The sequence below is a fragment of the Urocitellus parryii genome, chromosome 1 (genome assembly GCF_045843805.1).
Source record: "Urocitellus parryii isolate mUroPar1 chromosome 1, mUroPar1.hap1, whole genome shotgun sequence".
Lineage (NCBI taxonomy): Eukaryota > Metazoa > Chordata > Mammalia > Rodentia > Sciuridae > Urocitellus > Urocitellus parryii.
In genome coordinates, this window is record NC_135531.1 from 38,416,051 (window position 1) to 38,431,452 (window position 15,402).

Below are 15,402 nucleotides of genomic sequence, written 5' to 3' on the forward strand. Positions count from 1 at the left end.
CTCCAGCAGCTTTTCTCCATTAGAATGAAGACATTTCTTTACTGTCTCCCTTTCTGCATGTTCCCCAATCTCTCTATTTTCAGTCATGAGTGTGAAAATGTATATTTTAACATAAATTTTAAATTTTATAATAATGTAAAAATATACCATCTTAAATGTTATGCTGACTGAGTTTAAGTAAGCTTCTCTTTTCTTTTAGCCAATTCCTCTCTTTGTTCTATTTCAACTTCTTCGTAATCATGACCAAGCAGTTATTTTAGTAAAAGTTTTTCTGAGTTTCAGTGTCTATACCAATACGACAGAATTAGCAAACAACAAGATATCAAAATAAAACCAAGAAATGTCTAAAAAGGATCATAAATCATTGGTTCCTCCAAGAATTTTATTTTATTTGTCCTAATTCTCAAAAAAATAGATTGTTTTTCCAATTTGGGAATGAGTGTATTTTATCAGTGTATTAACTTGAAGTTGTCAGCAATTTATAATATCAAGTATCTTCACTCTCAGAGTGTTGACTTAAAGCTGTTTAATATATGGGTTTACATAACAAAGTTGCTTCGGAAGAAGAGAGAACTTGAAAAAAGATGGTGTAGAATAAAAGCAATAAAAGACTGGAAACAATGAGAGAAAAAGAAGCAGGGAGAATCATGAACAACTTGGAGAAAATTGCTTTGTATGTGTCAGTCCCTTCCTTCACAAGTTACTTTAGGATAAAATCCACTGAACTAAACAAGAGAGTTTTTCAAAACCATCTCAGAAACAGGACTACCATCATCTGTCATTAGATGTCATGATGTCAAAGTACCTTGTACTTCAGAGGAACCCAATTTCTGAGAACTCATGAGAGAATATCAATTATGATTTTATTTCATAAGAATGTCTCATCAGTATTTGTAATGACTGCTGTTCAGTATATTTAAGAACTGTACATCTTTTAAAATGTTCCCTGACTCCTTTAATACTCAGCTTAAGATCAAATTGCAGACAGCAGCAGAAGATTAATATGAATCGAAAATAAAATTTTCATGCAGCAGACGCAAGCACATGTGAAATGAGACAAAAAAGATAGATGAGTGACTTGAAGTTTGACAGCTTATTGGAAAATTCTCAGTGGAACTTAAAGGTTTAAGGGATAAAATGTTATAGTCTTAGCAGGACAGGAGAATATGTTAAAACACATATTTCACATGCATAGAAGTAAGGTCAAGACCGTCTCTGTTGAAGAAGGCAATGGTAAGAAACAGTGAAAAGATACTTCAAAAACGGCAGCTGCCCAGCCTCTCTGAGTCATATACACAGGTAAATTTGATTATCTATCTGTCTAGCAAATACCAACATCAGGCTTACTGTGAAACACTAGCGCTATTAATATCAGAACAAGACACTCAAATGCAGCTTTTCTGTAATGCATGTTATTTTCAATTGATAATATTGTCTCCCTGAAAGCCCAAAAGAATCAACAGGATAACCATCAATAAGAATAATAGAATTTAGAAACTCAGTAAAAAGCACACATGAAAAAAATAATGTTTTTCCTAAGCATCAACAGTAGTCATTAAGACAATATAAAGAACAATGATTCATTTCTTGATGCCCACAACTAAAAATGAAAATGACAGTTTTAAACTCAACAAGAAATGTGTGAGATCCATAGTTTAAAACACCAATTTTAATTAAAGACCTAAAAACATATTTGAATAAACTAGGATATGTTCCTTGTCCATTACTATAAGACTCAATATCCATAAGGAAAGTGGTTCTTTCCAAATTCGATCTTTTAATTTGAAGCAAAACTAGGCGATTTATAGTATTTTTTTTTTCTTGGAGGACAAACATGACAAAATGTTTATAAGGTTCACTTGAATTAATTTATTATTTTATAAAATAGTCAGAAAGCTATAAATTAAAATAAAAATAAAAATTACAGGTGTCACACACCTGTAATCCCAATGACTCAGAGGTCTAAGGCAGGAGGATCACAAGGTAAGGCCAGTCTCAGCAACTTAGTGAGACCCTGTCTCAAAATAAAATAAAATGGACTAAGGACATGGGTTAGTGGTGAAGCACTCCTGGGTTCAATCCCCCATACAAAAAAAAAATATGTGTGTGTGGATACACACCTAAATATATACAAAATATGTGTATTTAAAAGTTTTCATTAAAAAAGAAAATTAAGAAGAGATTTTCAAAGTATTAGAGCAGATAGAGTCATAATGAGCACAGTAAAAGACAGATAAGAATGTAATAGAATGAAAATCAGAAACATATTCTAGTATGGTTTGCAGCTCAAAGTTGTAATTTCTACTCAGTGAGTCAGAGTATGAGATATAACAAATGCAATAGAATTGTTAAATAACCATTTGAGAAGTAAGAAAGGTAGAATATAGCTTCATATTATTTCTTAAAGTAAAATTAAGGTGACAATTATTATGATGCTAATACTAAAGACATGATAGGTAAACATGTATGTAATTGTTTATATAAAAAAAAACACTGGGGAAAACTTTAAAGTCATTTAAACAAAAAAACAAAACAAACAAAAAAACAAAACAAACAAAAAAACCATAAGGGAAAACATTGATTTGAATATATGCAAGTACAAAACTTATGTTCAAAATAGTATAAGCATTTCTTCCATTTGTATTATCTTGTCTTACCCCTCTAGAGAGAGAAAAGGGGAGGGGGGGAGGGGAGGGAAGGGGAGGGGAGGGGGGATAGTAGAGAATAGGACAGACAGCAGAATACATCAGACACTAGAAAGGCAATATGTCAATCAATGGAAGGGTAACTGATGTGATACAGCAATTTGTATACGGGGTAAAAGGGGGAGTTCATAATCCACTTGAATCAAACCGTGTAATATGATGTATTAAGAACTATGTAATGTTATGAACGACCAATAAAAAAAAAATGTAAAAAAAAAAAAATAAAATAAAATGAAAAAAAAAAAAAAAAAAAAAAAAAAATAGTATAAGCATAATTATAGATAAAGAGAAAGTTAGGAAATATAACATCAGAAAAAGAATCCATATCTTTCATCTATAAAGAGTTTTTAATACAAAGATTTATATGAATAAAAAGTTATTCATACACATTTTATATGTTTTACTTATACATCATATACATTTGTATATATAAAGTACATAAAGATTTTCTACTTAAAGGTTTTATATAAAGTTAAAAAAAGTTTTATACAAGTAAAGACAATATTCCAGTAGAAAAAATAGCCCTGAATCCATGATTTAATAGACAAATTTTAATAAATATATAATAATGTCTAACGCCACATGAAATCAAAGTATTTTAATTTGAAACAATAAGATTTCAATTTAAAATTTGTAAATAGAAATAATAACCAATGGCAAGAAACAGTGCATATGTTTATATTTTTAAACACATAGATTTAATGTGTATTTTTTACAAATACATGTAGAATTATTTCTATAGATCTTTGCCACTTATATTTATAATTACACTAATATTACATAATATAGAGAGATTCAGAAAGAACTATCACAATGTTACTGAACCTCTCCATGTAAAAAATGTATATACTTTCCTTATTAGTTAATATTTAATTGTTTAAACATTCAATAATACTTAATTTTTGTCCAAAATTTGCGTAGTACAAAATGATAAGGGTTAACCTGACATTCTAACAACTCCTTCTCATTCTACTGGCAATGGTCCATCCTTCCAGACTTTTTGTTGTACAATCGCTTATATGCATTTATAATTTTTAAAAAATTTTATATAACTAATGTCTTAACATACATATTGTGCCAGCACTTGAATTTAATGTTTAAAAATTCATCTTGAAGTTATTACCATGATGAAATTTATACTATTCTTTTTGTAAGGGGTGAATTGGTCTTGCAGAATGAATGAATCATAATTTATTTAACATCTTCTTTACTAATGAACATTTGAGTTCTTTTTCTCTTTGTACTATTACAAACAATGCTGCAATTAATATCCTTACTGCAGTACATGTGAAATATATCTGGACAAAAACTATTGGAAGTAAGGGGATTTACTAAAGTTTTGTGTATATTTCCTTTTAATACAATCAATTGGCCCTCCAAAAACTGTACCAACACATATTTCCATTTAGATTACAGAAGGTTATCTGTTTCATATACTTGCAGCAATATAAGATATTCAATTTTTTCAATTTAAAAAGATCTAGAAAAAAAGATCTATTGTGGTTTTACCTGGAATTCTGCAATTATTAATAAGGATGAACAGATTTTATGTGTTCATTGGGTTCCTTATAGTTATTCATCTATCACCTAGTTTTACACTCTAATCACGTTTGCATATTTTGTATTAAATCATAAAATATATAATAGTGGTGGCAATTTTATAAATTATTTTCTGTTCTCAACCAGCTTTGGTTTTACCAACCTTTCCATAGACTGAGATCTGAAAGCCTCATTTTATTTTCTGAGTTCTACAACTGTTACATCCATATACATTATGTATCATTTAGGTAGAATTTATGTGTATTTAAAAGTATCCATGACTGTCTTTTGATTTTTTTCTAATTATTGGTTTATTTGATGTTCTTCTTATTGAATTGTATTACTAATTTATGCCATATCCGAATGCTTTCCAATTCATCCAAGTTCTTCAATGTGTGTGTGCGTTTGTAGACTTTATTTTCTCTAAAAACAATAAGAAAATTAAAAATTTTAAAAAAGCCTTCTCTGTAGTTTTGACTTTTATCTCATTTCAAAAATTATTTGGTTTTTTATCTTAAAAATGCAATACACTCATTTATTTCACTTGTCTTTTTTGAAAAATGGTTTTTAATTTTTTGATAAAGTCAAATAATTTCTGCTCTATTTCTTTGATTTCTGAGGGTCACATATGGTCCAACTCTTCTGAACCCAATTTTCGAATACTTGGAAAATTGCCTCAGGGACCCCTTCTGCACTTTATTTATTTATTGAAGTACCCTAAAAAATATGTGTCTTTGCAGTGCTTACTCCCTGAAGGACTTTTTCTTGTTTGTGTTTTATTTATAAAAATATTATCTTCCAAACCTTTCTTCCAAAAAGTTGATAACATTTATTTCCTATATTCCTGAAAGGTCTTGAAATTTCTGATGGGTAGAGAGAAATCTGTATCAATTTTTGCATTATGCTATTTCTGTAAAACTTATCATTTCTATCATTTAAAATTTTTTTTGTAGTTGTAGATGGACAGCATGCCTTTATTTTATTCGTTTATTTTTATATGGTGCTAAGGATGAAACCCAGTGCCTCACACATGCTAGGCAAGCGTTCTGCCACTGAGCTACAGCCTCAGCCCCTCATTTCTATCATTTTAAGGAATTTAAATTCCAAAGATGAGGCAGATGAATGTTCTGTTTACCCTTTTGAGCTACTCCCTGCTAGGACTGCTAATTTAATAGACTTTGTTTTATTTTTTCTCAATAGAATTCCATGGTCTTTTCCACACAATTCTTTAATATTTTTTAGTGATATGATGATTTTTCTTCAAATTATTTGTATTTTGGCTATTATAAATGAATAGATTCACTTCTAATTCAATTTCTATATTTTTGGTTTATTTTTCATGAAGCAGAAATTCAGTTATTTTTAATTTTAATCTTATAAATATCTATCTTTACTGAAGTAATATATCAATCAATTCAGTAAAAACTCAATGAATACCCACCATTAACTGACCAATCTCTGGGGTCTGCAATTCAAGGACAGAGAAGAAAAGACAAAAAAAAAAAAAAAAAAAAAAAAAAACCCTCCATACTCTGCATTATTTCATTTAACTGAAGTGCAATCTTATCACCACTAAATAAAAAGTATTTTACCTTTCTTCCCACTCTTCATATACTGTAATTTTATCTTATTAATGCTTTGCCTAATGTACATGGAAAAATTATGTTAAATGTGTCTGATAATGGATACTCTTGGAATACTTCTAGTATCTTAACATAAGTGTTATGCCATGTGTTTGAAACAGAAGAGATAGAAATACAGTTCATATTTTTTTTAAAAAAAGCATTCAAGTGGCAGGAAGTGTTTATGTATGTATTTTAACCAAGTCTAAATTCTAAATCTCATTGGATTATTTTTACATATATTACATTATTTTTAATTGTTTCTTTTTAGTTATTCATAAAGATAGAATTCATTTGATATAACTATACAAGCATGAAATCTATCTGATTCTAATTAGGACTGCATTCTTGTGGATGTTCACCATGATGGAATGCACTGTGTTGTATTCATATCTATACATGCAAAAATTATGTCCAACTCATTCCATTGTCTTTCCTTTTCCTATCCTCTCCCCTCCCATCATTCCCCTTTGTTTAATCTAAGGAACTTCCACTCCCACCACCACCCTTATTGTGGATTGGCTTCCACATATCAGAGAAAACATCAACCTTTATTTTTAGGGGGACTGGCTCACTTCACTTAGTATGATAGCTCTAGATCCATCCATTAACTGGCAAATATCATAAAATCATCATTCTTAATGGCTCAGTAATACTTAATTATGTATATATACCATATTTTCTTTCTTTCTTTTTCTTTTCTTCTTCTTTTTTTTTTTTTTTTTTTTTTTTTTTTTTTTTTTTTTTTTTGTGGTGCCAGGGATTGAATGCAGGGCCTTGTGCATGTGAGGCAAGCACTCTGCCAATTGCCCTATATCCTCAGCCTCCAATTTTCTTTATTCATTCATCTGCTGAATTATTTATTTATCTCAAATTTTTAATTTGTTCTAATTGTATATAAAATTAACTGTTATGGAGTATAGGAATAAAAAATTAATGATTGACTTCTATTTAAATCTAACATGTGTAGTCACAGATTGTAAAATCAAACAGGAAACCATCTACTCATTCTCTTCCCTTCCTCTAACCTCTTACCAGGCTTTCCTCTCCACAAACCCAACTAGGGTCCCAGAGATCAGATATCTCTTCAAATGTCCAGAACAGGGCAAAGAAAAGAAAGAAAAGAGGTGAAGAGTGGATCCAAGCAGAAAAAATCTCTTCATTTACTTGACATGCTCTTCAATTTACTTCCTTATTTGCTCCTCCCCATTACATCTTTATCAATTTTCTAAGTACTGCTTATTCTTTCTGAAATGAACTTGTATAGTTATTTATTTCACTTTTCCCTACTTCATCAGAAAGGACCACAAAAGCAGCAAACTTCCTTATCGTGTTCACTGTTGAAGTTACTAAATGAAACCTGGTACCTACTAGAAACTCTAAGTTTTTTTCAAGGAATGAGTGAATGAAAGAACCTCCTTCAGGAATCCTCAGGCTTGATCTAGTGTTCTCTCTTCTCTGCTCTCAGAGCACCAAAATATAAATCACTAAACATATCACTGGTAGAGTGATTATCACAGTATATTGTAATTACTGACTTGCATCTTTTATCCTGGAGTGTAATATTACCTCTATAATTTCTAAGGATAATACAGGCTTACTTGGGTTGGGTCATGTGCTATATGCTCCACCAATATCTCTCACTTAGAACTCACCACAAGTTTGTAAGACAAATATTATCTCCAGTTTGCCCTCTAGGATGGAGAGTTTACTAACATAAAAATTTTATATTGCTTTTATCAACAGAGCTACCTCCTGACCATGATCTGTCTGGCTACCGAGTTGTCTGTTCTCCTAATTGAAATGCCATACTTCTTATTTCAGTGAGAAATATAAACATATTTTCAAGCATGCTCATTTCTTACTATTGAAGTGATTAAATGTCTGGTTACCAGATCAATTAATAAACAAGATGAAAACAGATTAACAATTTGCCAATACTGAACTAATACATTTGAATTCCCTTCTTAAAATTCTGTCCCCTTTAATCTTTTACTCCCAAGGCCAAACCACAAGACAGATATCTCAGAGACAGGAGATAAATACTGTCACCAACCAAGAAACCACTAATCAACTTTGAGTCTGAGAGCTAACCATCTCCACCTCTTTAGCAGGAAATTTCAGAGAGAGTTTGGATATAAAATTGCATATTATTATAAATAAGACTATATTATTTTAGTCTGAATCAATTAGAATGCATAATTAAGTTAAAGGAATTTAGCTTTTGTGAATCTTTTTTCCCCCTAACAATTGGCAAAATCTACAGTCCAAAGTTTTGTTTATCCATTCATGCCAATAGTGGCAATCATTGTACACTGGCACCCTCTTTTCTTAACACTTTAGTAAGTTTTAAAATTTTAAAACAAATGACCTGGACTTAGGGAGAGTGTTTTAGATTGGAGAAAAGAAAATAGAGAATCCCACAAAGGATAAAGCTTTGATCTCATTGGAATTGAGAAGTTAATTAAATAATATCACTGTATCATTGTCAATTTAGGGAAAAAGAACTCTGTTTTGGTAATTATGACAATAAAACAATGTAACTATTTTAATATTGCAGAAGGGGGCCTGATGTTGATCTGCTTTATCTATAATCACTTTCTTTTAGGTACTTTCTTTCCTAACTCCACAGGATTAGAACTGGGCTCTCGTTACAGTGGTTGTCACCAACTTCCCATCACAAGAATGGGTGCTTGATTCAAGCCAGTTCTTGGAGGTTCTTCTCCCAGAATCTGAGCTCTTCAGCACAGACTAAATGAGAAAGTAGGCAGTTACTTCTGAATCTTCTATGATACCAATGTAGAGATGAAATTCCTGATTTTTCCAACTTGCATATTTCTAACTTTGCCTTTATGTCTTGATGCTCAGATCCTCCTCAAATGATGTGAAGTTCTGTGCTGTGCATTCCCCCTCTGCAGATTCCATCTCTGCCATTTGCTTCCTTCTCAGTGTCCCATGGACTGACACCCTTCAACTGAACAACCAGGGCTCCCATTGATTCTCACTCTGTAGGCCAATGGCAGAGACCAGAAGATAGCAGGAGGAGGGACAAATGGTGATTTTCTTCTGCCTGTCCCACTTCTTCCCTTCCTCACCATATTTCTGCTCTTGGCTGCTTTCCAATATGGCTGCAACCCCTGCTGCCCCATCAGTGTCTATGGATTGTACCTATGCAGAATTTCTTCTGTTTGCCACTTTAGGAGAGAGATCCTGCTCTAGAAAGTTCACCATTCCTATTGGTCCCTTTCACTCTGCCCATATCTCTGCAAGTAGTTCTTTCATTAAATATCTTCTACTAAATCTTCTGTGTGTTTCATCTTCTTCTTGCCTGTACGTTGACGGGTCAAATTTCCCAGAATACGTCTAATAAATTTATTTGTAAGAGTTAGCATTTGTCTCCCACGTGAAAGGTCTCACAAATAAATTGATCTATGCCCTTCTCTAAATTTATCAAAATAATTTTCTATATATGCATGTATGAGAATATTAATTAAATACAGGTTTGCCTCAACATGTGTTCTTTAAGAATATTATTCAGAAGCCCCTGTTTTCAGAAAATTTCTTAAACCATTTCTTTTTTAAGAAATAATCTTTGTAAAAACCTCAATTATAAATCTAATATGTACTGTACCAGTTTAGTTTCATTCTGTCCGTTCTTCCTATTTTCTCTGCATTTTAAATCTTCCTACTCCTTATTGCTTTACAAATGCAAACTCTATAAACAGAGTGCATTTTTGCAAGGAAAGACAGACCAGGTCACTCCTCTAATCCCAATCCTCTCATAGGTTGATTATCCTAGTAATACTCAGAGCCTTGACAGTGGCCTTCTGAACCCTGTTACCTCTCTGATCATATTGCCTACCTTCTACCACCCCACACTCTGCTCCAGCCCAACAGATTCACTTCCTCTTCTTCAAACACAACAGGCACACTTCTACCTCAGGACACTGCACATGCTGCTTCCTCTTACATTAAAAAATAACATTATTTATCAATAACTACAGAACTATTTTAATTTTTTCTTTTAATAAAACTAAGTAAAGATTTAAAGGGATTTTTGACCAAATGAAAAAATTGAGGGTACTTCCACCTATCTTCTTTTAAATTTTCTATGTTTATTATAGATCCAGCATCATTTCATTGTATATCATAAATATTAATAAAATTATTGAACCAATGCTACAATTGAAAAATAATCAAGTGATTTCATACAAAAAAAAGACCCTAAATTTTAGTTTCAACATTTTAAAAAAATTTTCTAGGAAAAAAAGACATATTAATATATTATCTTATGGACACTAAATAGAATTTGGATAAGGAAAAATTCATTTACTCAGTTGTTTTTAAAAATAAAACTTTCCAGTAGAAATTCAGTGATAGTATATTATAGCATTCATTAGAAGTTATTGGAAATAGAATTTGAATCTTTAAATGTGCAATACGTGGATTAAAAGAACGTTATCTATCAGTAGCCTGGGAGATAGTTAAGGGTACAAATCAGATTATTTATCCAGGATCATTACTTGATTAAACTACTCTGGAAGAACAAGCTTTGGAAATAAGGAAGACCAGTAATTCTAAGGGCAGTCCAAAGAGTCAAAAACACAATTCACAGATAAACCGAACTAGAAGAAGCGTTAAACAACTAGAAAGAAGCCAGGATCTGTGAACCTGACCACCAACAGAGCCCAGGGAGGATAGAGTAGTGTTGAGTACAATGTAGGGCTTCTTACGGCACTGCCAACCCTCAAGTACTCCAGAGAGGAAATGAAAGAACCTGACAGTTATCCAACACAGTTCAGGGACAAACAGTCAACTTCATGATAAAGTATAACTCTAGGGAAGAAAGGGTTACTTTCTCTACATTCAGTCATTTGCTATATGTCTATGTTCTGGTAAACAACACAACAGATGCCTAATAGGATGGTGACCCTATAAGATTATAATGGAGCTGAAAAGTGTTATCTTTTAGTGATGCCATAGCCATTATAGCATTGTAGCACAGCATATTATTCACATGTTTATAAAGACCTGGGTGTAAACAAACCTGTTGTGCTGTTAGGTTATGAAAATGTAGCACACATGATCATGTATGTGCTATGTTAAATACATAATAGTAAGGATACTGAACAACTATTACTGGCTTATTTATTTACTATATTATAATTTTCATCATCACTCCGGAGTATACTCTGTCTACTTGTTAATGTAAAAGCTTCCTGTAAAACAGTATGCCATTATGCTAGCAGCAGCTTTATACACCTCATGTTCACCATATCTCTTGATTGCAATATATTCTTTTGTGCTTGATTCAGTCCTGTGTTGTTTTGCTCATCATGGCTCTAGGAGTGATAGGTTTACTCAATATTTGCACAATGATTAAACCATCTAATGATACATTTATCAGAATGTATACCCATCATTAAAGAACACATGACTGTACTCACACTTACAATTGTCACATGTAAAACACCAGGCAGCTGTAAAAACATGATGACCCCTCTGTATCAGAGCAGTGCTCACTGGAAGGAGGCAAGGCCATGAAGTCCAGTTGGAGAGAATCTGTCAGTCACGCAAAGGCAGATCATTACAAGGTTTTCCATAGTTGGTGGAACAACAGTGTGACAGAGGGTAGACTTGTTTCAGAACAAGGAACATTTCAGTGATTTCTAAATGTAATCCTAGAATTACCCATTAATTGCAGAAAAATATAGAAATTTGGTTGAGATAAGAGTAGCTTTCCTTGCTCTCAAAATAACCCCCTATGTGAAGATTTGCAAAGATTTGTTTAATTGTTAACATTGTTGAACATATGGGTTTCCTATCAAATGTGGGAAAAAAATGGAACAATGTAATAGTGCATCAATTCTACCCTTCAATTAATTCACTTAATTAAGAAGATAGTAATAATGCTCTAACTCTCCATTAAATATATGTGTGTGCATTTAAAACTCAGAAAGTCATAGCGAGTCAATTCTAGTTCATTTGGACTGATAGAAGTCAGCAGTTAAATAGCAAAGTTGATTTTAGTGACATCTTGCTTTCTGTATCTACTTCCCATATCTCCCAGCCTCCCAATTTTATTTTGAGTAGTGATGTCCCTGATGATGAACTATTGTAGGGGCAAACTGCTTTAGTCTCTGAATCTGAAATGAGGCAAAGGCTCTGTTTAGACAAACCTCTTTTCTTCATTCCAGGAGAATCAGGGGATGGACTCACAGCCTGAATGCTATTTATCCTAGGATTTGAATCCTGAGTACAGTACCACAAGGGTAGTGTAAAAAGACATGATTTTGCTTTTGTATTCTACCCAGCAATGGCACATACACTGGTGAGATTAGTAAGTCTGTTCTTTCTCCAGAAGATACTGTTCTCTCCAATCTATTTTTTTTTCTGCTTTATCTTAAATCTTGTGAATGTTGTTTTTGCTGAAGTTAGTTTCTGTGACTTGTAATCAAATATCTTGACTCAGAAAAAAATGCTGTCAAAAGTGTAGTGCAAATATTGACCTTTAGGGAGATAAGGGATATTTGAAATTCATTATATTTCCAAGTTAGAGCTAAAAGCAGTAAAACTTCCATTGATATCCTTGTGATGGAAACAAGAAATTGTACCATGGGAAGTGGCCAAGCAGCCAATTAAGTTATTGCCTATATTTACATAGGACCAACTGCCAGTTGGGAACGGGTTCTAGATAACCACATTAACTATTGTGATGAATCACTGTAAACAGCATACAGAATTTCTCTATTATTGTTTTTATGACTCTTATTACTATTTTGAAACATTCTTTTTATTTGTTAAAATTGCTATTATGGGCCTTTCTCCACCAAAATATGAACCCCTTGAGGGCAGAGGCGTAGGTCCATTTTGTTCACTACCGGGATCTCTCTAGAGTTCCCAGCACAGGGCAGATGTGGAAGGAACAGATCAATTCTGGGAGGATGGAATGGTGTGTCTGCAACTGATGTGCTGTATGTGTGTCATAACTATGTGCCAATTATTAAGCCATTGTTACTCAGCTCTAAAATGACCCTTTCTGTACCTCTCAATATTAAGACACGAAAGATGCAAGACTCTTGATTCCCAACATACAGTATCCCAAATTTGCTCTCTGGTTTATTCAGGACAGCAGAAGGTGGTTCTTAGAAAACTACAGGTGCACTGGTCCCACTGGTCTGATGTTCCAGTGACTCTCCTAGCTAGTGTAAAGCTTTACAGTCTCTGGCATGTGGCATGCAATGGTTAGTCCAGTAAACATTTTCTTTCCGTGTTCCAATTCTAAGAAGTTACCTTACCTTCAAAATGAACTTTTTATCACATTTGTCACATATTGATCTGTGTTCTGATGTAATCTTCATTAAACAGAACACTGTAAACAGCCCCAGGTATTATGAACTAAAGAAGCAAGAATGAAGAAGTACTATCCTAGAATACACAAATGTTAGACACTTATGATTTGTTGGAAACCACCTGCATGAACATCTTATACTACAAATTGGAGCCTTCCGGTTTATAGCATATTTAATATATTTTATGCTTATAGTTAAATTGATTTTCTGAATGTCAGATAATCAAGTTCCCCTCTGAATAAAATTACCTATTGTCTTTCCAATTGCCATATCTTCCAATTCTCTGTCTCAGTGTTTATTTATATGTTTTGTCAATGAGACAGAATGTGTGACAAGCATTCCTTTCAGGCTTTTAATTAGATCCAATACAAAAGTAGGAACAGCTGACTCAGATATTATCTTGTTTCTGATTTATGCTTTCATGAAATCATAGTGTGCTAGATGAAGACTTGTGTCCTAACTCAACAGGAATTACAGTGGTATTTTTCTTTCCAAGTGGCACCATTTACCCAAGAAAAAAAGAGGGCAGGCTTCCAAAGTATTAGTGACTGCCAGTACCCCAAATGCACGGTGAGGGGTTCGTTCCTGCTCAGTATTTGCTGACAAACTTGGAATCGGCACATTGCATAATTCAATTCAAATCAAGCTGCTTTAAGTATTGGATTGTTTCAGAAAAGAGGAGAAATTAAAAGAGATGCAGGAGGCAGGGGACATAAAGGAGTAAAATGAGAAAATTTTTGGAAGAAGAGTACGGGAGATTATTTTTGTTTCTGTCAAGACACTCTTGTTTTTTGTTTTTTGGGTTTTTTTTTCATTTCACCATTCTATTGCATCTCCAAAATAACAGTCTTTGGACAACACAAAGATTCATAATTAGTGCTATAACAAGAAACTCTAAAAACCAAATTTTCCCCAACCTGTGTTTGAATGAATCAGAATGCTGTTAATGACAAATACTGATTATCTCATGAAATTTTCAACATTCATTAAAAACCAGCAATGTTGTAGGCCATGAGTGGCAAATACTTAGCAAAAAAAAAAAAAAAAAATCACTCCTCCCCCTACATCCTTGGTCATTACTAATGGATCACAGCATTATATTCCACTAAGTCCAGATGAGGCCTCAAATACCTTTTTAAAAATTTTTACAAATGCACGCTGGGAAGATTACCAACTGTTCACTGGTATCAAACAATATAATATTTGTTTGCCTCTTCTCTTCTGGCTGAAATACTGAATGCAGTCTAAATGCGTCTCGTTTTTATCCACACTCTTGTCCTCTCACTATGTCTAGTGAGCATATCATTAATTCATAGGGGGAATAGTAATAGAAGTGTATTAAAAAAGAGAGAATTTTCACAAAGCTCATTTGAGCACCCTTAAAATGTTGAGTTCATTTCCATTTTTTTAAACCAAGCTAGTTTATCATGTATGCACCCACATACTGTATTATACCACTCCTATATTACAGAAAGATAACCATTTACTTTTTTATGTACCATTCATTTAAAAAAATGTTTCTCAGGTGTTTTGAGCTTCCTATAACAATCACAAAGATACTAGATCATTTGAAATCATAATCCTGTATTTATAAAGTTGCCTCACAACTTCCTTTCACTAAAGAAGTCGGCCACACAGTTATTTCTGGCATTTCTTAAAGAACCAATTGTCTTTAAAATTCCAGAGCATTTTATTCATTCTCTTTGTATTTAATAAATATCAGATTTGGGATAGCTAGAGGTTCCAAAGACTGAAAATTTTGGAGTAAGGTGAGAAAGGTCTTCTTTCCCTCAAGTACATGCAAGTCAATGGAAATCCTGTGCAAAAGGTAAAATACAATTTTATTGAACATATTATGCACATAACACATATTAACATTCCTGAATTTTTCAAAGAAGCTAATACTTCTTATTTTGTGCCCACTGGGAAACATGTTGACAAAATTAGAGAGGATCAGGAGATAATATGATTAAATCTACTACAAATCTGATACCCACTTCCCAAAAGAACAAAATTAGAAATATTAAATTATTTCCTTCATTCCCAGCATTTCAACTTAAAGCATTCTGTGGTCATTTGTTACTTTTTCAGGGAAACTTTATCATCTACTCAAATGACCTTAACAGTAAGTTTTAAATATGTGTGAGATGTTTTTCTAACCAATGGAAACATTTTAATTTCACA